Raw genomic sequence first — 23,083 nt, 5'->3', positions numbered from 1 at the left:
CAGTGACTTAGTAACTAGTACTCCCATTGCCTGTTATCCAGTCTATACTCAGGCAACGTCCAGGGCTCTATTCCTGCAGGGCTGTCACAGAGATGATGTACCTATACCCACTGGATATTTTTCAACCTGAGATAGGCTTGGCAGATTAATGCCCAAGATTCTCAGTCTAATAGATAAGGCCCCGTGAACTGGTCCATTTAACCTTCTGAACACAGGACCCATGATTCTCACTTGGTACTCTCCTATGTGGCCCATGCTCCAGTCATGCCGGACTCCTTGCCAGCGGGGTTAAGTGACTCCCAAAGTTAGACGTTTACCAGGACATTTCCAAGGGTACTCCCTGACTCCTAAGCCGTCACTGTTTCCATCCATCCATTTTGCTGCAGCTCTTGAGAGCTGCCCTTGTACTGAGCTCGTGTATTCACATCATCTCTGCCACTTGACTGAGCTTTTGAGGGCATCTTGTCTCATTCATCTCTGAATTATCTGCACCTGGTACTGAGTAGGGTAACAGCATGAGAATAATCACACGCTTGATGAAACTGGGTGGTCATGTACATGTAGTCATTTATGTACTTGTTTTTACATTAATAAGACACCGACTTCTAGGGGGTTAATCAAACAAACTAAATACTACTCCTGCTAAGCACTCACGTAATGCCTTAGCTCTTAATGAGAAATGCTCACAATGGAATTTTTAAAGGAAATGGCAAGTCAGACGAGGATGTCTGCTGATGAGGGAGATTTTAGCCCCCACACATAGAGTGTGGGCTCTCGCCTCTCTATTTGTAAAATCATTATGGAAAATGACAGATAACATATTAGAGTCAAAATTTCAAGCAAAATAGGAAGAGTTCGATTGCTGTTTCTTGCTTTTGATCTCACACGTTAGCATAAAGATAACACTGCGTGTGTGTGTAGGTGTGACATTAACACAGTTTTGTCACATATACTCCATATTATGAGATTTTCACAACAACCCAGAGAAAGATGAGCACGGTTTATTCTCTCAAATTGCTGATGAAGAGCCGGAGGTTCAGGGAGGTTAAACAAGGGGTAGTGTAGGCAGTAAGTACAGGAAAAAAAACAAACAGGTGAAAGCTCTGTGTAGATATCAAAGTGGCATTGACAAAAGACCACTGGAATAAATTAGCATTCCCATCTTGACTGACTCAGTTGACAGGGACAAACTCACAGGCAGGTAGAAAAGAGAACGGGAGGGTCATGTTACAATATATCAAGGAATGACTACCGCGACGTCTTTTTTAAAAGACAAACATGTCAAAACAACAATAGAACAATACAGGCGTACCTCAGAGTCATGCAAGTTGGGTTTCAGACCTCCTCAATAAAATGAATATCACAATAAAAGAAGTCATATGATTATTTTTTATTTCTTAGTGTATATAAAAGTTATGTTTACACTATACTATATTCTGTGTGCAATAATATCATTACTTCTAAAAAAATGCATACAGCTTAATTTAGAAATACTTGATTGTAAAAAAAAAACCACAAGGCAGTTGACACAAACTTTCAATTTCTTTTTTTTTTCCCCAGTAGGGCTGCACTGCGCAGCATGTGGGATCTTAGTTCTGCAAATAGGGATCAAGCCCACATTCCCTGCATTGGAAGCTTGGAATCTTAATTACAAGACCATCAGGGAAGACCTTAATTACAAGACCATCCCACAAACCTTCAATTTTTAAAAAATGCAGCATCTGTAATGCACATAAAGTGAAGTACAATCCAATGAGGTATGCCTATCCTATTTTACTTCTTAAAAGTCCTGCAACTCATAAGTAATAAGGCCCAGATTTCCTGACTCCAAACTTGTGAAATCCTAAAGTGATTTCTAGATTGTACACTTCACATCTGGCCCTGAAAAGAGATGCGTGGTTTAAACATCCCCACAGGCATTCCCAAAATACCAAGGACTTGGGCATAGGATGTAAGCTCAAGGATCAAAGGGCACCAAACGTGTTTAGCATTTATTTTCTTTTCTACTTTTCCAGTTTCTCTTTCTTTCTCTTTTTGTCTCCACTTTTCTTTGTAAACTTTTTTCCCCTCTCACACAGTAGAGTGCTAGTCAGTAATTCAAACAAAAGGAAAACATAAATGGTACTTCAGTATTAAGTCCTGGGGGACTTGAGTGATTTATATTCTCTTTCTTCTGCAATATTTGCTGTAAAGCTACTGAAGGTAATATTTAGAGGAAGTGGATATTCTGCCACAATTTCACCTCTTAATCCTTAGAGCATTTCCTTGATATCTATCAGCAGTTCATAAAGACTTTAACACTTTATGAGCAATATATTGACTTCCTTTTACAATGTCAAGGAAAAAAAATAAAAATAAACTCTCATTGAAGAAGTCTAAAGTGTCTCCCTAAATGAAATTGGGTGATAAACCAAATAAAATAGGCACCAAAAAATGGAAGGTTTTCGTTTGTTTTCACTCACTCTGCTCCGAATCTGTATGCTGGGAAGATTTATTTGATTTATTTAGTTGAATCTTTCCAGACAAAAAGAAAATACAGTATGATTTTCATCAACCCATGTCAAGGATGTTAACTGAAGATGATGATTACTTTTCCCAAATATTAGTGGGGGAAGCAGGGACAAAGACAGTAGTATAATACTGTTTGCACCTGGAGACTAAACATTTCTGCAAAGTCCACTGAAATAGGTTATGCTGTCTCAATTCTTTGTAACTCCCAGGCTTGACATTTATATTTTAATAGTTTATTTTATAGGAAATAAAAATAGAGAAATCTGAAACACTTGGTATTGAGTAAAAACTTCAAACCCAGGAATGATACTTTAAGTAGGCATACTTCCAAGTTTAAGGGGGCTTGATAATCATACTTTGAAAAGATGCCAATATAATGTATATGTTTTCTGACCCAAGCTGAAGTCATTTAGGGGTCTTCCCAGGTTGTATTAGTAGTATAGAACCTACCTACCAATACAGGAGACATCAGAGATGCAGGTTTGATTCCTGGGTGGGGAAGATCCCCTGAAGATGGTCATTTGAGTAGTTTTGTGTTGGGCTTTTCTCAATGTCTGTGTACCATCTATGTGATATAATTTTTAATCAACACACTTTAACAAAGTAAATATTTGTTTTAAAGGGGAGCTGTATATCCATATCTAAAAAACACTAAAGGTATTTTCACTCACCGTAAATACAAGGTAAACTTAGAAATAAAATGAATGATTGCAGCACAATGTTCTTACAGTCTAACAAAGCACTTGCAAACGGCTTAAGGCTCTGAGCCTGAGGGCAACATTCTACTTGTTAGAGAGATCTCCACTGGCAAGGAGCTGAGACGTTCTCTTCCGACATACTCAGAGGACTAAAAGAGAACTGGAAAGCAAGCAAACCTCTCACCTTGCGATTCAGTGGTGTTTACTTCACACGCTTGTGTCCCATCAGAGATCACCACAGGGGTACACCCCCTGCAGTATGACAAATGCTGAGGTCTCCTAACCAGTCTGGGCTGGACTGCCGGTGGTGGGATTCATTCCTGAGTCTCACGTTCTTTAACTATGGAATGCGTCTCTGGGTCACGTGTCTCTCTGAACAGTTATGAGGATTATCTGGATCACGTGTCTGTCTGAAGAGCTATGAGGATTAAATGAAATAACATACTATGCTGTAAAAAGTAACCCCACCTACCTGCTGGTTACTCAATTGATTCTTGTTACCACCAACCCTCAATATATTTTGTCCTTTCATTCTATCTATTCTACAAACATGAAAACTTCATCTCTTCCAAGCCCCTGTCCTCCTCACTTTCTGAATATCCTTCCTTCTTACAGAAATCTTTAACTTGTGTAATTCACTCCACATTTTAGGTAGAACACTCTGAGGCTTCCTGAGGAAATCACCCCCAATATTCTGGCAGACTCCACAAGTTTATCTGCTTGTTCTATTGAAAGCTACACTGACAAAATAAATAGATAAATGAAAAAAGCACCATTAATGAAATACAGATGAATCATACCTGGGTAGGGGGAAGTGGCAAGATTTTGAGAATAATAAGATTCTGTTCATAAATGAGACTTTGAACCATATCATTTGAGTGGAAGATCTAGGGGAAAGATAAGTTCCTCTTCTTAAGGCAAAAATAACTTTAAAGTCCCATTAGATTCTTTTAAAAAGGCTTCTTGAACAGCAAATATCTTCTCCAAACACTTCATTGATTTAAGTGTAAGTTAATCAGAAATGCATGGATTCCATCTCCCTTAGAGTACACATGGATTTGTACATCCAGATGCAAAATACCTTTCCTGTTTTCCATCACTTCAACATTTGAAAGGGTGCTTTAGGTGCTCAAGACTGACTCAGAAGTGCTAAGCCTTGCCCTTGATGCTTGCAAAGCATGAGAAGTGGTGACGTTTCTTTGGTCCTCTCTGTGAATACTAAAGGACCATACTTTCTTAGAATTTCTAACAGAAAAGATGTACTTAATAAGCAGTGCAATCTTGGTAATCTTTCTCTGTTGTAGCATGGCACAGCAAAAAAAAAGCCCAATGAGTTCAAAGATCTCAGATTGGGTTCCCGGATTCAACTCTGACTGGATGTTTCCGGTTTCCTCATCTGAAAAATGGGGCTTCTGGACAGGATCGATTTATCTTGCAGCTTGCTGTGGGATAGATATGAGGTGATAAATCAACAAAAATTTATGGTGCATCATTTCTGTGCTACTGGGGATTCAAAGATAAATGAACAAAATATTTCCCTCTGGTCTTTGAGGAAATGTCTAGCTCTGGAGGAAGAAAGCACTCTGAGAATCTATTTTAGAGTGCTGTCTTAGGGATGGCATGACATGCACAAGAGTCTACAGGCTACAGAGACAGTGCACTCTACCTGGGGTGAAGCGGGGTGCTCTTCTTCCAGAATGGGAACTTACTTTGTAAACACTCAGGTACCAAATCATGAAGCATTAAGGAGCAAATGGATCCTCATCAATGGGCTTCCTCCCTGGTGGCTCAGATGGAAAAGGATCTGCCTGCTATCTGGGAGACCTGGGCTCGATCCCTGGGTTGGGAAGATCCCCTGGAGGAGGGCAAGGCAACCCACTCCAGTATTCTTGCCTGGAGAATCCCATGGACAGAGCAGCCTGGCATGCTACAGACCATGGGGTCTCAATCCCAAATGGTGATTTGAACAAGAGTAGTAAGTTAATTGGAGAAGGCAATGGCACCCCATTCCAGCACTCTTGCCTGGAGAATCCCATGAATGGAGGAGCCTGGCATGCTACAGACCATGGAGTCTCAATCCCAAATGGTGAGTTGCACAAGAGTAGCAGCTAATACTCCAGGAGATAGTGAAGGACAGGGAAGCGTGGCCTGCTGCAGTCCATGGGGTTGCAAAGAGTCAGACACAAAGGACATTAGCAACTCTTTGTGACCCCATGGACTGCAGCAGGCCACGCTTCCCTGTCCTTCACTATCTCCTGGAGTATTAGCTGCTACTCTGGTGCAACTCACCATTTGGGATCTGAAATGTTTCCTGGTGTTCACTCTTAATTGTGTCAGTTCATTGAATTTTTACTTTTTTTCAATTGTTCAGCCCTTTAGTCTAGCTTCACTGTTTTATTTCTGTTATAAGAGATTGAATTTCCTGGTTTTATTTCTTTTCACTTTGTGTTGGGATCCTCTTTCCTCCCTCTCTCTTTTCCAGTGAAATCTGTTATCCTCATCGAGCTCCCCACACCAATCTGCTGGGCCATCTGATTTTTTCTAACTCCAAATCTGGGTGTATTTCTTGCCAACTGGTGACTATAATCCCATAGTTATCTTTACAGTCATATTCACGTGTTTATCTTAAATAATGTAATTCCTGACCATCAACTATGCATCAGGCTTTGGACTAGGTTTGGAATACTCATGTATAGACAATATAGTCCTTGCTTCTCAAAGAGCTCAGAATCAATCTAGTGAGGGTGGTAGGCAAATAAACATTAAATGAAAGAGCGGTGCATTCAGTCTTATACTGCAAATACGTGCAAGGAGCAGCAGAGGTATATAAGTGGTGACGTGAGTGAGATTTAGAGTTTAAGTGATACCTGTGCTCCATCTGGGCGGATAAGATGGCCACTAATCACAGATAGGTATCCTAAGAGAGGGAGAATATCATTTCTCTATGCTCAGAGTCTGTTCAACAGGCAGATGCTAATTGCCTCCCCAGGGTATAGAGCCAAGCCTAGTGGCATTTCCAAGGCATGTCTCCAGTGGGGGCTTAGGATCCTCTATAATTATCAGCAGCATTATAACAATGCATTTCCAAAAAGGTGCACAGTCTGTATATAAAAAATCAGTGTTCTTGCTATGCAAATTCAGATTCCAGGCAAGTGCTCAGAAGAGCCAGACTCCCTTATTCATGCCCAATTCAGGGGTTTCTGTCCAGATTTCTTCCCCTGAGACCTACCCATTTGTAAAGCTGGTCAGGCTCTAATCTCCAAGGTTGACGGCTTCCAAATAATTGGATAAATGAAAAACCTCCTTCCTAGTTCATTCATAGGGAAATGAGTACGGAGCTGACCCACTGTTTACAGGGTGCTTTTCTAAAGTCCTCAAATGGCCAAGGACTTACCTACCAAATATTCTGAAATTAGTAAGAAACCTACTGGCCAGTCCTTTTCCCTGTCTGTATTTCCACCCCCCCCCCCCGCCCCGCCCCCGGCTTCAACAAGTGGCATGCGGTATCTTAGCTCCCTGAACAGGAATCGAACCTGTGTTCCCTGCACTTGAAGCACGAAGTTTTAACCACTGTGTCACCAGGGAATTCCCTTCCTGTCTGTAAATTCGAGCACCCTCCCTTTCTCTCATTTATGCCTCAAGATCCCATAATTTAGATCATTAAATGCAAAATATCAATCCATATTTTTTTTTTTTACCAGATCATAAGATTGAGACAGGCCTCCTTTTAACAATAGCTGCCTTACTAATCAAAGTAGAATTCAGGGAAGACAAAATAAGGAAAAAAACATACAATTTTAATTCTCAAAAAGAAATACAGTTGTGTGTACAGTGTATAAATTGTTTAGAAAATGATATCTTGGAGAAGAATGAAGTCTTGTTTGCCTAGAGCTCAGATGTGTTGGAAAACAGAGGATGATACCATTTAAAGGGCTGACTGAGATCTGATTGAATGCCCTGGGTAGCCAGGAGACAGGATTACACAGTGAAAAGGATCAGTCTAACTATAGGGGTCTCAGAAGAATCTGTTTTCTGGCTATCTGCTTTTATAGGTTAGGCTCACTTGAGAGGAAACTAACAAATATACTAGAAACCAGATTTTTTTCTTTCACTGCATCTGTTAATTGAACAACCTTTTGCGTTAAGCATTCCATAAAGCATATAATACTCTCTTGTTGCTTTTGTCCATTTGTTATGTCATGTCCAGCTCTGTGACCCCATGGACTGCACCACGCCAAGCTTTCCTGTCCTTTACCATCTCCTGGAGATTTCTCAAATTCACACCCATTGAGTTGATAATGCTATCTAACCATCTCATTCTCTGCCGCCCTCTTCTCCTTTTGCCTTCAACCTTTCACAGCACCAGGGTCTTTCCCAACGAGTTGTCTCTTCACATCAGGTGGCCAAAGTATTGGAGCTTCAGATTTGATCCTAAAAGAAATAATAACTTATACACAAAGGCAAATGAAGACTCATAAAGGTTATCAAACTTTAATTAACCAGTTAGCTGTCTGATTTACAGCACCAATACTGTGACAATTGACCATAGTTATATGACCCCAGAAACATCTATGTATCTTGCTTTTTCTTTCAGGTGTCACACCTCTTATACCCCCAGATCAGGGACTCAATGTTTTCAAAGGACCAGGACCAACAAACATTTAGTTTGGCTGGTCCACAAAGGACAGAGACTGTGCTATAAAGTGATGGTAAAAAGGAGAGCAAAAGTCTAATTGGAATTTAGAGAAGAAAATATGTTTCCCTTTACAATTTCTTCATCTGAAAAATCGGGAGGTTATTGTAGAGAATAAATGAGATAAACTATGCCAATCACTCCCTATAGTGCCTAGCAAGATATTAAACATTCAACAGAAAGAATACCCACTACAAATGCTAATGTCATTTATTATCACTGTCTATTCCAGAAAAGTGACAATATGCCTTACGTAGTGGCGGTAGGAGGGCTTTGGACAACCAGCAAACAACCTGGTGTAAAATAAGGCATTGTGCCTACTCAGGCACAATGAGATCATTTAGGGAAGAAAGCCGGAATATCCTTATGCAAAAAAGAAAAGTGAGAAAAAATTCAACAGGCTCCATGCATTTGCTCTCCTCTGCTTTCAGAGGATGCAGGAGTCGGGTCTTACATATCTCCATTTAAAATGAGTTGTTTCTGTCTGGGTTTTCTACCAGAAGATACCAGAGAAGCTTCTAGGGTACATCAGACCACATGAAAGCACAGTTATGTTTTTTTTCTTTTGCTGTTATCATCCTCTGATTCCACAATAATTCTCACTCCAAAAATCTACTGCACACACGATCTGCTTTGAAGGAGCCTCTGGGGCTACATTAGTGAACAAACTCCAGGGTACTGAAATAATTCAACCAAGACAAGACATATTATTAGACTGAGCAGATACTAGGAGAAAAGAGTAAATGTAATCTCACCAGAAAATGTCAGTAGACTTATGCTAGTCTGCATTAATTTGGGTCTAAACTATGTTTTTTGTTGCTGTTTGCTTGTTTTTTTCCCAATCTTCTGACTTTATATCTGGAAGACTAATCAAGTTATTGACTTAATGCTTTTTTCCCTGGGCCATATTTTCAGGGACAAGTGACAACCTGATGTATCCTTTAAAGGGATGTTTGGATCCAATGACCTGGGATCTGGCCGGGGCTTTTCCCAAGAGCATGGTTATGTATCTTCAGGCTTAGGAGTCAGAAGACATCCATTTTTTTTTCTTCCTATAAAATGAAGAGGTTGAACTAGATTATCTCTAAGGGCCCTTTTTGTTCGAAAAGCTTGTAACTCTATAAAACAGAGGAAATAATGTATCTTCTTCTCACCTCACAAGATTATTGCAAGGATCAAGTAAGAAAGCCGATGTGCTCAGGAACATACGAAGGGCTATACATATCTAAATAGTAATAGCACAAGAGTGCCTTTGTCTAGGACTCTAGTACTGAGGAGCTCAATGGGACCTTGAATACACTTGGTTTCATTATTCTCAAATGGTCCCCAGAATGATGTTTGTTATGTTGAATCAGAATCACCATGTTTGCTTTTTGAAAATATACTTTGATATATTTTGATATATATATTTTGGAGACTTTGATTTAGTTGGTTAACCATGGAATCTGGGATCTATATTTTCAAAACCACATGCAATTAATTAAGGATTTTGATTCGTCTCAGGAATACATAATATTTAGTTCATCTTGTATTGCACTGTGTAGGTCCCTTCTGCAGTCAGGGAAAATAATGTGCAGTATTTTGAAAGTAGCTTATAATAGTTACTAGTACTTCAATATGGAAAGGTAGTACTAGATTATATTTGATGTTGGAAACCCTAGGTTTGAATTGATTCTTTAACTTATTAACTGAGTAATCTTGAGTAAATCTTCATGTCTCGGAGCCTCAGTTTTCTCAGACTTTAAAGGATACCAACAATATCCTCTCCATTCATAGTGCCTTAATTATTAAAGGAAGACTGCATGTAAAAGAGTTAATGTGTGTGTTACAATGCTAGCTTGCTTCCGTCTTTTCCTACCTGGTAAAATATCATAGTTATAAGGGTATTGGTAAAACACAGTGATATATAATAACCATATCATTAGTAAATAAAATCTCGAGTTGCATAACAGGTGTTTAGACACCCCACCATCTGAACAGATGCCAATACACAAGCTTGTTTACAGGTGTCTGCTTCTCTCTGGGAGACTTAAGTGTTGAGTGGGTGGTGTTTGGGTGAGTAGAACTACCTTCTGTTATTGTTAGCTTGTTTTAAAATTTAGGGAGACATGCCCAAATGTATGTCTTGTAGGAATTCTGCCTTACTATTTAGCTATATTTATTCACACACAATGTTTGCAAAAGCAAGTACATTTTTCTTCTCCAAATATTCTTCCCCATCTCCTACCATTCTGAGTCTCCTGAGCAAAGCCACTATTTACAATAGAGTTGTTTTAACGACATGTTTGTGAAAATACAGATCCTGATCACAGTTTCCCTCTGGACCACCAAACAGAATTTGAAACCCTGTTAGTAGAGGCGAGATGAAAGACGAGTTCAACTGTACATCAAATTGTATCTGAGGAGCTGAAATTGTTTTATAAACCTCAATTAGGCCTCATACCACCCCCCTGAGGCAAGAAAGAAGTATTATGCACTTTTATGGAGACACAAACTGAAAAACCCACGGAGAGGTTAATCAATTTGCATCAGATGTCTTATAGCCAGGCTGCAGTGAGTTAGGAACAAAATGGAATTTCTTCCTAGGGAGCAACTTACCTTCTTTTATTTGCCTGATTACTAGAGTGTATGAAACTTCTGGAAAATTATGATGAATGTTCAAAAGAAATCCCTGAGAAAGGATTAGCATTTGTTTCCCAGTTTAGTAAATGAGTGATTTGTTTTTCACGCAAAAGCAAAGCACCTCTTTTGTTTTGCCAAACACTTCGGTGGAAATGACCCCTCTGAGGAAGGAGAAAAAGAAAAGCGGAGCAGTTCAGGAATTAGGGCAGCGATTGGTAGAAGATTTCTTTTCTCTCTCCACCTTCCTCTATATAGCAACCTACGCAGATATTGCACACTAGAGGGCGCTTGAGGCGGGAGTAAAAAAAAAAAAAAAAAAAGCCTTCGACGTCGCTCAGCTAGGGCCAGTTGTCTGTGCAGGCAGGAAGGAGATGGCCACTTGAAAGCCTGTGCAACTTTTTTCCTTCCAGACAGCATGACTTTGATAAATGAACAAGCAAACAAAAAATCTTTGGATAGTTTTCTGCAGCTTTGACTAATAAAGAAATCATGTTCATGTTCTCAGTAATGTAATTCCTTTTCAACTTCTTGGGACATTTGTCGAATGCATGTGTAGTAGTGTCTTGTCCAGTAACCAACTAGCTAACAAGTAACCAGAATGATAAACCCCATTTTAGACACAGTAAGTAATGCTGATGTTCCTCCCCCCCTTACATTCATATTCCTTTATACGTGTGTACTAATGCATTAGTATAAGTGTGCAAATTCCAAATGATGGTCATCTTCTAAATCAGACGTAAGGTCAGTTAAATTTAATATTATGTTTTAATAGCCAAAGCAATCTGATATACCAAATTAATTGTATCTGGGGACTAATAGTGTGGGGTAGGGGATTTTGGAAGGAAAACTCCCTCCATTTCTCTTCTTTTTAGTGCATGGTGTGAATCATTTTTATTTTTTTCTTCTTCTTGGTTCCCATGTTAAACAAGAGGGATCTGGAATCTGAATCTAGCTGCTGTTCACCGTTCAGGAAAACTAAAAACCAAAATCCACAATGAAACAACAAACGAAAATGTGTGTAGTCCACCAAACCTGGGCTGGCTTATTTGATAGCTTTGTACCAGTCCCTTTAAATCTATCTACTGCCCCTCCCCCACCCCCCACCAGTCAGTTTCTGTTTAGAAGCAGAATTGGAGCTTATCTCTTTTCTAGCACCTGGGACGATGCAAGATAATGCCATTTTGAAAAACTTCTCCAAAATGCTCTCAGCACAGATGTAGTTTTCACAAAGTGTTTATACCTTCATTTACTGAAAATATAATAATAGCAAGTTCAAGATTAGTAGTTACAGTCAATATTAAGAGATCCAGGTCTAATTTCAGGGTAGCTAAAACCAGCAGCCATCACATCTCTGAATACAGTCCAGTGATGACTGTACCCCACGAATCCATAATCACTTCTAGAGAAATCAGTTTAGTTTTTCAAATCCTGCAATAAACATTGGTGAAGCAAGCCTACGATAAATTTAGTGTGCATACACTTTTCTTTTTCTTTAGGATTGTATTCTTAGAATATTCCAGGATGAAGACAAGAAGTATTCATATAATACCCTACTTTACTTTTATTCTTCTCTTCTTTTTATAGACCCTCTGAGAAAAGAATAGCCTAAGGCAGTAGTTCTCAAACTTTAGCAAGTCACAGAATTCCCTGGGGTATTTGATAAAAGGCAGCTTGCTGAGCCCCACCCAGGTCCAGGGCAGGTATGTTTGCATTTCTAACAAGTGCCCTGAAGATGGAGAGGCAGCACCTCAGCCTGAGATCACAGTTTGAGAACCACTATAGATGCTCACGTTTTCTTAACTTGAGCATCATCACATCTTTTCATGATTTTGGTTTCCTAGTTTAAACAAACCCTTAAACTTAAAAAAAAAAAAGAAAAAGGAAACTTTTCTAATCTGTTTAAACATTTAAACTTAAGACAGTTTTCCTAATCTTTCCATTCTTATGACTTAGGCTCAAATATTGGTAGTCAAACTAAAATTTCAAAAGAAAAATTATTTTTTTACCTAATGGCAGTTGTTATATCTTTTTATATTATATATATATATAATATGTTTCTTAGGAAAATACTCTACTGAGAATAAAATATGCACCCTCTCCAAAAAAAAAAAAAATACAGACACAGTCATCTTCAGATTTTTAATTGGAATTCCATACGATGAAATGTGAGAAAAGTTCTCTGGATTCCTAGAAAAGATCACATACTAATTGGTGTAATTTTTTGCCTTCTTTATATTTCACATTCTTCAGCTTTTTATTTTAAACCTTATTTTGAAATACCCTTGGTAGGTATCACATTGCAAAATCCTTTCATTCATGGAATCCACACTCCTTAGCCTTACCTTTAAGAGGTATCCCATGAACGAATTACTTAGTTAATCTAAATTTAAAAGCAATCCAATAAATCTGAAAGCTCTTAGTAATCATACCATGATAAACACATTTTTAAGTTAATTTTAGTTTTTTTTTCTTTATCATGTAGTGAAGAAGGAAAAGATGAAAAATTTGAATTTTATCTCCGACAGTAATAGATATGTTCCATTCTGCCATTTCCTGCTCCAACTGTAGAGGCTGGAGTCTTCCTCTCTCTCCCTCCCACTTCCGGCAGGGGCAGAGGAAGCCATCAGATTCTTCCCCCCTCCAACTAATCAGTCCCTTGGTTAACTGTCATTTTTACTCAAAATTAGGAGAAAAGTCCCATTCCTCATGAAAAACAAAAGTGCCTTTTGCTCGATGGAGTTACCCTCCATCTCATTCAACTGCAGAGACTCCTGTGCAGAACTGTCTGCCTGTCACTGAAACACAGGCTGGAGACATTCTGCCTCTTCCTACACTAGCATCAGTCAGCCAGGGTTATTCTGAATGCTGTTTTCCCTCTCCTATTCCCCCAACATCCACTGCTTCTCTGATTATACTGCTGCCCTATCAGATAACTCCCCACCCTTCCTCCTCCAAAACACTCCAGGACACATGCAGTTTTAGTGGCCATCCTACAAAGCCTGAGTTACAGTCCTCTTCTTGCTCAAAGGCTGGCACTCTGAAGAGGACGTTGAAAGAAAACTATCTTAAGGAGTTAGGTTCTCACCACTGTGACATTGCACTGCATCCTATTAAGAGGGGGTGGAATTGTTAAAGAGGCAAATGCCTTGTCTTTCAGCCTCCCTGATTATTTTAGAAATATCCTTATAGGGCTTTTTAACATTATCCTAATCCTCTTTCACACTGCTTAATCATCCTGGCCTCTCCTAAGAATCAAGAGAAAATTATAGGAAATTCCTACTGCAGTGCTTTGGGTAGAGGTGAGCAATATATATATAGAGGGGGCTACCTTGAAATCTAGATGGCCAAAAGTCACCTAGGACAGTGTATTTAACTGCTCTGAGAATAAACATGGATAAGGTGAGTCAGAATAAACTCATTCTAACCCAAGGTAACTAAAGCCATTGGATTCTGACTTTCTTCACTTTGTCATTAAAATAGTTTTACTTTACCATTAAGAAGATGAGATTTGAGGATACTGTTTAGCTCTAACAGGCTAGCTTGCTTTTGAGGTGACTTTGTTACTAGAAACAATTCCCAGGCTTCAGTAACACATAACCTTTGCTTTAATTCTCACAGATGTAAGAAGGTACCCTAAGGAAAGGTTCAGAGCATTTGTTCAAAGTGGAAATGAATGTGAAAATTAAGCATCGTGCAAGATGTGATCTGTTTCTCTCTCCACTTGGGACTGTCCAGTCCAGCGGCATTTATCATATGACTGAGGCATGACTACTGTTCCTTTTCCCAATACAAAATTAGCCAATATCTGAATACCCTGTAAACAGAAAGAGTCTGAGACGAGATCAGTTACTTAGTGACTGTCTCGTGGGAAAATACCCCCTGCTTCTCTTCACTTCTCCCTGCTCTGAAATAATTCAGTTTCTTCCCTAAATCAGCTAGAATGTGAAATAGATACTAGACCTATAGTCAGCATCCTTTTCAACATCTCACAATGGGATGGTAGATGCAACAGACACAAAAGTGTCAAATTTGCATAAATATTATAAGCATATTGTGTCTATTTTCTCATTTTCTTCACTCTAATTAATTGAAGTGAAACAGTACAAGCTTTACGGACCTCTTGTCTGGTTCTCCATACCCTTTCTTTCTTCTTCCTGACTCTGTTCCGGGATAGTAAAACCCTTCCTCAAAGTTCAGCTTTAGTGCACAGAAAATGGACTAAGTGTTCTGTAGAGGGGAGTTAAACAAAGGAATAAGGATTAGCTCATAGTCATTTTCACAAATTTTATTAAAAATAGCTGCCCATTTCTACGTATTTGCCTCACTGATGAGCAGAAAAGAAATCTGGACCTCCTGATTCATGATTCCTTCTCTTGCATGGGCTCTCCTCCATGGTGGGCAATTCTCAACGTTTGAGTGGAGTCCATCAAAGGACTCGAAAGCGCATCTCGTGGCGGAAGCAAAGGAGCTAGAAGTCTGATGCACGAGAGATTTGCAGGCAAGGGCACATTGAGAAGACCTAGCAGTCTCTCCTTTTATTTCCCAAGCAAGTTCTGCTTTTTTCACACCTACTTACGCGCCCCTTGCGTCTGCCCGTCTGCGCTTCCTCATCCCATCTCCCTGAAGAAGTAGAAGCCTGGGGATATGAGGAATGCGCACCACCCAGAGGACCGCGACACAGTGCCTCTAAACCACAGCGTCTGAGCAGCAGGCATTGGTCCCACCGACTCCCCACTCGGTCTGCCTGAGGATCTTGGCTTAAAGAGCAGACAAGCCGCCCACGCGCACCCCTTTGCCCTGTCGCGTCCTCTTCCTCCCAAGGAAAACAGCCGTGGTTCACTGGGACGCTTTTCAAGATCTCGCTAGCCCCAGAGCTCCGGGAAGACTCAGAGAGAAAGCTCGCGGGTACACTCGTCCGCATCCTTTTGTAGTCTGCCAGCCCTTTTCCCCTGGAGCCTGGCCCTCCGCGCGCCGCACGGAAGGGCGCATCTTCCCCGAGTGGCTCCGGAGGCGGAGACGCGCGGGGCGCGCTCGAGAGCGAGGAGCGCAAAGTTGTGCGCCCACTTGGTAGCGGGCGAGAACCGAGGAGCGAGCGCGCCAGAGCGCCGGTGGGGGGAGGAAGGGAGGGGGCGGGGAGGGGGCCCGCTTACACGAATTTCCAAGTGGTAGACCTGCCTCTGCGCTCTGCCCAATGAGATCCGTCAGGGGAGGCACCCGACTCACTTTTCCACATCACTTCACAGTTACATTTGGCAGGCAGGCGGGCTTGCACGCCGGAGCGCTCAGCCCAGAATTAGTGGATCTATTTGGAATCTCCCTGCTTCCCCGAAGCTCATCTGCTGTCGCCGGTTCGTGCACGGACGGTAGCGTCCACCCAGCGAAGCTGCACTTTGGGCTGCGGACACTCAGAGCCCGGCGCGCCCGCCCCGCGTCTCCGCACCAAGCCCCGCAGCTCCGAGAGGCATGAACGCGATCCGGAGGCGCCTGCCTAGCGCGCGGGGACCGCTCGCTGTTCACCGCCCTCGGGAGCCGACCTCGAACCCCTCCAGCCATTAGTGAACCAAGAGGCTTGAAATTCGCCCGCGCGGAGCCCCGCAAGAGTGAGTGATCCTCCACCCAAACCCCTCGTTTTAATCCATGCCCCGAGGACCCAGAAGGGACCCTATTTTTTTTTTTTTTTTTAAAGAATACCCCTGCCCCTTCCGGCACCCTGCGCGCCTGCTTCCATTCGAATGGTGCATGTGGGTTCGCTGCCCCAGTGTGGGGTTGAGCTCTATCTTCTTTCCTGCTATGCGCAGCTGATGGGACCATCTCAGGGTTTTACCTGACCATTTTTGCAACCTGCTCTGACAGCAGATCCCGGGAAGAAGCAAGCAGGCTGTGCCCCTCCAGCTTTCCTGCCGGGCTCCCTTTCTTGCGGTCGCCTGGCGATCTCGCCGCCTCGCGACATAGGCAGGCGCCGCTGCAGCCGCGCGCCTTCACTGCGGGGTCCGTGCGCTGAATGGGAAGCACCCGCCGCCGGCTGAGAGGCAAGTGCCCGCCGGAGCAGAAAGGAGGCGAAGGGGAGCGGGCTGGTGGTGGTGAGGGTGCCCTCTGGCTGGCTTGCTGCACCGCCCCGATCCCCAGGACACGGGGGGCGACCCCCGTAGTGGGGCAGCGGGCCACGACTCAGCTGCGAGAGCCCCGGCTCACGGCTTTCCCACAAGTGGCTCCTCCAGCCCCGGGCAGCGCGGTACCGGTTGCAAACTTGCCGGGCTCCCCAGCGGCCCCGCGGCTCTGTGGACGCCGAGATGCGGCCTCACATCCCAAGACCCCCAAGCAGTGTCCTCTCTGAGCCCGCCAGACTGTGCTCACAGAGGCCTCCTGAGCTGAGCCGGGGACTCCCTCGGACTCTCTCCCAGCGCCGCCAGAGCCGGGAGCCGCGCTTACTGACAGCTCACTCCTCCCCATCCGCGAACCCTCGGGGGTGGGGGGGCGGGGGGCGGGCTGCGCCCCTCGCGGGACCCGAGGAAAAGCGGATTCTTGTCTGGGTTCTGGCAGCGCGTAACAGGTTCATATGGGACTTGATCCCCGTTCTCTCAGGCTCCAGCCAAGCCTGGGAGCCAGTGAAAAGCTGCCGCCGCCAACGAGGATGCCAACAGGTATCCACAGTTTACAGTGCTTTCCCCTCTCCGCAAGACCAGAGCCTTCCCCATCCAATCTGGCAGAAACTTCAAAGTTTCGTGATCCCGAGACCCTTCCCCGCAGGCCCAGAGCCGGCGGCACGTCCGGGACGAGCCGTTCATCTCCGCGAGCCGAGATGGCAGCAGTTTGCTTGGGCTGCTACATGTAAGAAATCAAACAACATTAATTGTTGATTGTTGCAAACGCACAACATAAGTCAGTGATGGAAAACCACCCTGGCAGCTGCCCACTTCAGCTCCAGTTAAAAGATAGAGCTGATAATCAGGCAAGGGAGAAAGGATCCTTTCAACTTTACCACCCTTTCCTGAAGATTCCGCAGAGTTTCCTCTTTAAGAGGCAAGATCCGATCATGCCCTTAGCGCGCCGGAGCTGCTCAGCCGATCAGTCGGCTGTTTTCTTTTACTGGCTTCCCAGTGTCTGTGGGCCGAGAATGGGAACGGGGACTCGGGAGAAGGTGCTTTGGCCCTGCCCTCTCGAATGGGTACCACCGCGAAACCCATCGGAGGCACGGACTAGGGGGGCGGGTGGGGCCCCAGGAAGCACCGGCCCTCTTTAAGGCACTCCTGACAGCCATCTCAGCGGTTAACAACCCTCCCTCGGTTGTCACCTCCGGCTTCATTATAGGAGCTTTTCAACTAGAAAACTACGTGCGGGAAGGAGATCTTTATGTAAGATTCAAGAGTGGGATTTTCCATCCATTCAACCTGGCCGCTGTACCTCACTGCATGCAAAATGAGCCCTGTCGTTCATGGCAAACACGACTGAAATTTCTGCCTGGCTTTTGCTTTTCGTCAGTCGTGTCTGGTTTTGCAGGGGTTTTGTCGTGTGTGTTATGTGTGTGTGTGTAAGTGTAAGAGATTCTTTTAGCCAAGAGGCCTTTAGAGAATGTTCTCTGAGGGTTCCTTTTTTTTAATCCCTCAAAGGGAGTTCTCCGTAATCACCCTGTCCAGACATGTTTTTCCACTTCCCTGAGCTCTTTGGCTGAAAGAAATTCTAGGGCTCTCCCTCTTATTAAATAATAATACTACTAATAATATTCTGTAAATCTGCTTCAGCAGTTTGGAAGCCCCCCAATCGCATAGTCATTTCATGCTGGAGCAGTCGCAGGATTTTAAATCACCTTTGAGACATATATATATATATATATATAATTTTTTTTCCCCCTGAACTCTGAAGAGGGCTTGGAGTTGAGAAAATCTATTCTGAAAACAGAGAGGAGGCTCCGCAGCAGCCCTGGGGACTGTTTCATTCTGTGGTAGTTTGTGATTTTCATTCTGTTCCCCATGGCATCCACACGGGCATCCACACGGGCATCCAGGTATCCCGTAGCCATCACAGACAAGCCCAATATTTCAGAGACACTGGCTAATGCTCTCTGAGATGTGTCCTGCAATGCTGTCATGCAAACTTTTTAACTGTTGCCCCCTTCAACCTGGATCTTCTGTTTTCCAATTACTATTTAAAAATCAGTTCTTTTGCCTTATAATCTATAATCTCTTAAAACTCTCAAGACTCCAGATGAAGGAATCTCTCCCCCCCAAGACGCCTAACGTATTTTGGCTGCGTTGTGGGTGTCCAAGATATATTTCTTGAGCTCCTGAAGGTGTTAAGAATTTAGCTGAAGAGCAGTTTTGTAGCAACCCTCACTGGAGTAGCAGCTCCATTGGTACATGTATCAACTGGATAAAGAAGGAAGTGTTAAACCTGAAAAAATAACTTTATGTGGGCATTATATGCTGCACTCTAGTCAAGACAGTATTCGTCTAAAGCCACCGCTTAATTTAGCACTGAACACAGTAGAAGTAGCCAATAGCAGTACGCTCAAAGTTAAAAAAAAAAAAAAGAAACAAAAAATAGCAAAACAATCTGTGAAACATGCTCTGCAGGATGTAGGAGACCACTTGAGAAGGCATTTTGTAAAGGCTGTTATATAAACATAACTCATGATGCAACATTTCTTTGTAAACTGAACAGATTTAAGGTCTGATGCTCCTGGTTAGCGGGGAGCACCTGACTCTTGGAACAAAGCAAGAAAACTCCAAAGAATGACAGTGTAATGATTCTATTCAGGAAACTGAACCTCAGGGCTTTCCTCTTGCAGTTCCTTTCTGTTTATGGGTGAGGAAAAAGGATCAAGCACAGACAGAAAGTTAGAATCCACACTTCATCGGCAACTGTTCAGAAGTAACTTTATCATTAGAAGTAACTAATTCTCTAAAGACAGAATTAACAATCTTCATTATTTTTCTATTAAGGTAGCATACCTTACAATTTGATCAACATTCCAATCTGAGCAAAGTCGCCATGCACAAACAAAAGCTTTTCATGGATAAAACGACATTCAGCTTGTATTGCCAACCATTCTTTCCTACTCCATCAGCAAAGTTTTGTGTCTGACAAATCAAGGAAGAAGCAAAACAGCCTAGCCTTTAAATTATAGATGCAAACTAAGGTCCCAAGACTTTTTCAAAACTATTCTGTTCAATGGTGCTGTTGATACTAGTTTCAGTAATTTTGTATTTTTTTACAATGTTATTCAGAGAAGCAAGGCGTGGGGGAAATGCAGTTTTTCTGTTCTCAACACTTGGCATGCACAGGTGAAATGGACTAACTTTGCTTTATAGTTTGGGAAAGGTTTCTGCCTTTGGTGTATTGTATACCTCCTACAGAATTAAACCAAGGCTGATTTCTTTGCTCTGTATTAGGTGTTACTTACAAACACACACACACACACACACACACACACACACACACAGAGCTTACTTACAGAAAACCTGAAAATGTCCCTAGATAACAAACTCATTTATTGTTTCAAATAGAAGATTCTTAATCCTATTCCCTTTGCCCTTTCATCTGCTTTTGATGATTTGATTTGCCCTCTTAGCTTCTTGGATTCATATATTGACTAGTCTTTTAAAGCAAACACATCTGTCTATGGTGTGGGAAGATTTTTTTTTACAGAAACTCATAAATGTATACTTGTGGAACAGAATAATATTTTGATGGTCTGAGGTCATCCACTGATGTCCTGGGGCTTAATTAACCAAAGAGCCATTAGTCTGCTCTGATCTGAATCCCATGCAAAGTTGCTGATGATGTGATGTGTACAATGTATCTCAACTGCCCTGTTGGTTCCTGCCTCTGGAACCCCCTTCAGATGTAACCAGGAGAAGAAAATTAGTTGAACCTGGCAACTTCAAAAGGTCAGAAAAGAAATAAGTTCAATGGATGCCATTTAGCTGCTTCTCCCATACATTGCTGTGAACGAAATCTCCATCGCCTCTTCATGGCAGAGCATCCGGGCCAACGCTGCTTCCTTTTTCTCTCATGTCCCAAGCTTTTATTGCCTGAGTTTTAAATGTCATGTGCTATTCCCTATCACAAATATCATCCACCTTCTTGACTTTAGAAGTCTTGTTTTTTGTAAAGTTCTATTAGGAGGAGGAAATGCATAGAAGTGATTTTTCTGTATCTCTTTGGACACCATCATAAAAGAATAGCACTTGTATTTGCAACCTTCAAACAGTTTCCTTCCCTATCCTGCTTGTCAAAGACAACTACAAATGCTAGGATGATGGTTGGTTGAGGGTGGAGCATGGAATTAGTGCTCAGTCAACATTGATTTAATGCATTAACAATTAACAGCGCTGTGCCTTTTTTTTTTCTTTTCTAGAATATTCTCAGTAAAGGGGAGGGAGGGATACAAGTATATCTAAAGTCCAATATTGTGACAATCTGCCTCAGTTTTCTCTACAGAAATTTCATAAATTGTCCCAAGTTTTTTCTTAGACACAGCTTTTCTCTCTTTTAGGAAGTCATTTTTGTTCATGTTCCACAAAGCATTTATTCCTCCCTCAAAATCACTTTTTAAATGATATGGACTTATGAAAATTAAGAACACTTCTAAGGCTAGACTTGCATCAATAATGCTTTTAAACTCTGTGTGATGGGAAGTTATATTTTATTGAGAAAAATGCTCTAATTATGGAAGTCTTGCATGTGTAACTCGGTATCTGTACCTTTCCCTTGCAGAGAATTTATTTAAAAAAAAAAAAAAAAACGAGGAAACTACTTCTTTCCTTCTTTTGCTCCCTCCCTCTCTTCTTTAATTCTTTATTATATATTATATTTGGACAGTTCGCCTCAACCTCATGTGAATTGCAGTTCCCAGTTTGTTAGAAGACTCATCTATATTGATTTTAATCAGCAGGATACCTGGACCTCACAAATACGCAGAGGAAAAAAAAAGTTCTATCATAAAGTTCTCATGGATGTATTTACTGATATTTTAAGCAAATGGAATGCATTTCAAAGAACTCTTAAATGGAATCTTCTTAATTCTTCTATATCATTAAGTGAAAATGTTATTATACTATATTCATATTCTATTAGCAGTAGGGACCATGTAATGCATTGTTTCCTTCTAAATGAATTCATGCATAAAATATGATTAGTTGATTCCTGATGTTACACAAAATAACATAAAATAAGTAGATGGGGAAGAATATGAATATCATTAAGGAATGCTTTTCTTTCTTATCTATGGACCTTATCTCCAAAATATAATGTAAAAATTGCAAGAGCACATTTCATTCTTTATTAGCCCTTTGCTGTTTCAACTTGACAAATGGAATTTAACTTTTCTGTGTCCCAAGTATTGCCATCTTTAAAATGGGGATGCTCAGAAATATGAAAAAAAATAATTCAAATCTATTTTTATTGGAGTAGTGAAACAGGCTTGTCTTTGAATTTCGCTAAAATATAGCAACTGAAGGAGGTACACTTATTTTAGAATCTGTATAAGCAATTTAATTTTCAGAGATTATGCATTTGAAGTGATATCTAAATATTATTTTTGTCAAATGATTACTTGCTATCTGTCTACCTACCCATCATTTATGTCCATGTGGACTTCATGGTAAGAGTGCTTGTGGGTGGTTTTTAAGCTTTAATGTCTTTGAAACATGAAAGAATGGAAGTAAGGTGCACTTGTAAGGCTGGTTACTACACAGTATAATCTAATTGGCAGAATCTTGACTTATTAGGCTGGGATACTTGGCTGCATTCCAGTTTCAGTATTATAGACTCTGTAGCCCTGGTTATGTGTTATATTTGATTTTAACCATTTCCACATTTCTTTTTTTTTTTAATTTACTTTTCATTTGGAGGAAAATTGCTTTACAGTGTTGCATTGGTTTCTGTCATACAACAACACTATTCCCACATTCTTTAAGCAGGAAGGGAGAGCTTCTAAGTTTTAACCATTATCAGTAGTACTAAAATTTCTTGAAACACATCAAGAATTTGCTCAATGTTTTTTGGAAGAAGACACTACCTTAATGCAACCTCTAGTTAGGATTATCTTCTCAACTCCTGTCTGAGAAGTGTTTAGATGTCACCGTGTCTTCATCTTTGAATTAATACGGACTTCCCACTTGAACCATTCTCATGAGAATATACTAGATGACTATGACATGCAGTGAAATTTTTCTTGTAGGAGAGAAGAGTTTTTCAGTGAGTGGTTACAATTTGAAAGTGAGTAGTTCTGATATGGATGTGTAATTGTACTTTGTCCTTTGCACTATAACCTTTGCCCTTTTAGAGTTAATGATGATGGGCAATGCCATGTCTTCTTTGGAAAAGAGAGACATGGATGACACCAGGGTGGGGGAAAGTTAAAAATACCACCCTTTAGTCCTACTATATAACACAGGGATATGTACTCAATATCCTATGATAAGCCATAATGGAAAAGAATATGAAAAAGAATATATATGTATAACTGAATCACTTTACTGTACAGCAGAAATTAACACAATGTTATAAATCAACTGTACTTAAATAATTTAAAAAAATACCACCCTTTAGAGGCCTC

General features: G+C 41.4%; 1 protein-coding gene across 2 annotated transcripts in view; it reads left to right on the top strand.

Annotated features, from left to right (window-relative positions):
* The first annotated feature begins 15,787 nt into the window (after nt 1-15,787).
* CDH8 (cadherin 8) overlaps nt 15,788-23,083 on the top strand; it is a 395,613-nt gene continuing 388,317 nt past the window's right edge. For both annotated transcript variants that reach the window (XM_065925450.1, XM_065925449.1), the window contains exon 1: nt 15,788-16,124. The gene's annotated coding sequence lies outside the window, so the exon portion shown is untranslated. The remainder of the gene's footprint in view (nt 16,125-23,083) is intronic.

Source organism: Muntiacus reevesi, chromosome 2, assembly GCF_963930625.1.
Source record: "Muntiacus reevesi chromosome 2, mMunRee1.1, whole genome shotgun sequence".
In the NCBI taxonomy this organism is placed as follows: Eukaryota; Metazoa; Chordata; class Mammalia; order Artiodactyla; family Cervidae; genus Muntiacus; species Muntiacus reevesi.
Note: the sequence above shows the minus strand (reverse complement) of the source record. Positions and strands in the feature narration are given on the sequence as shown.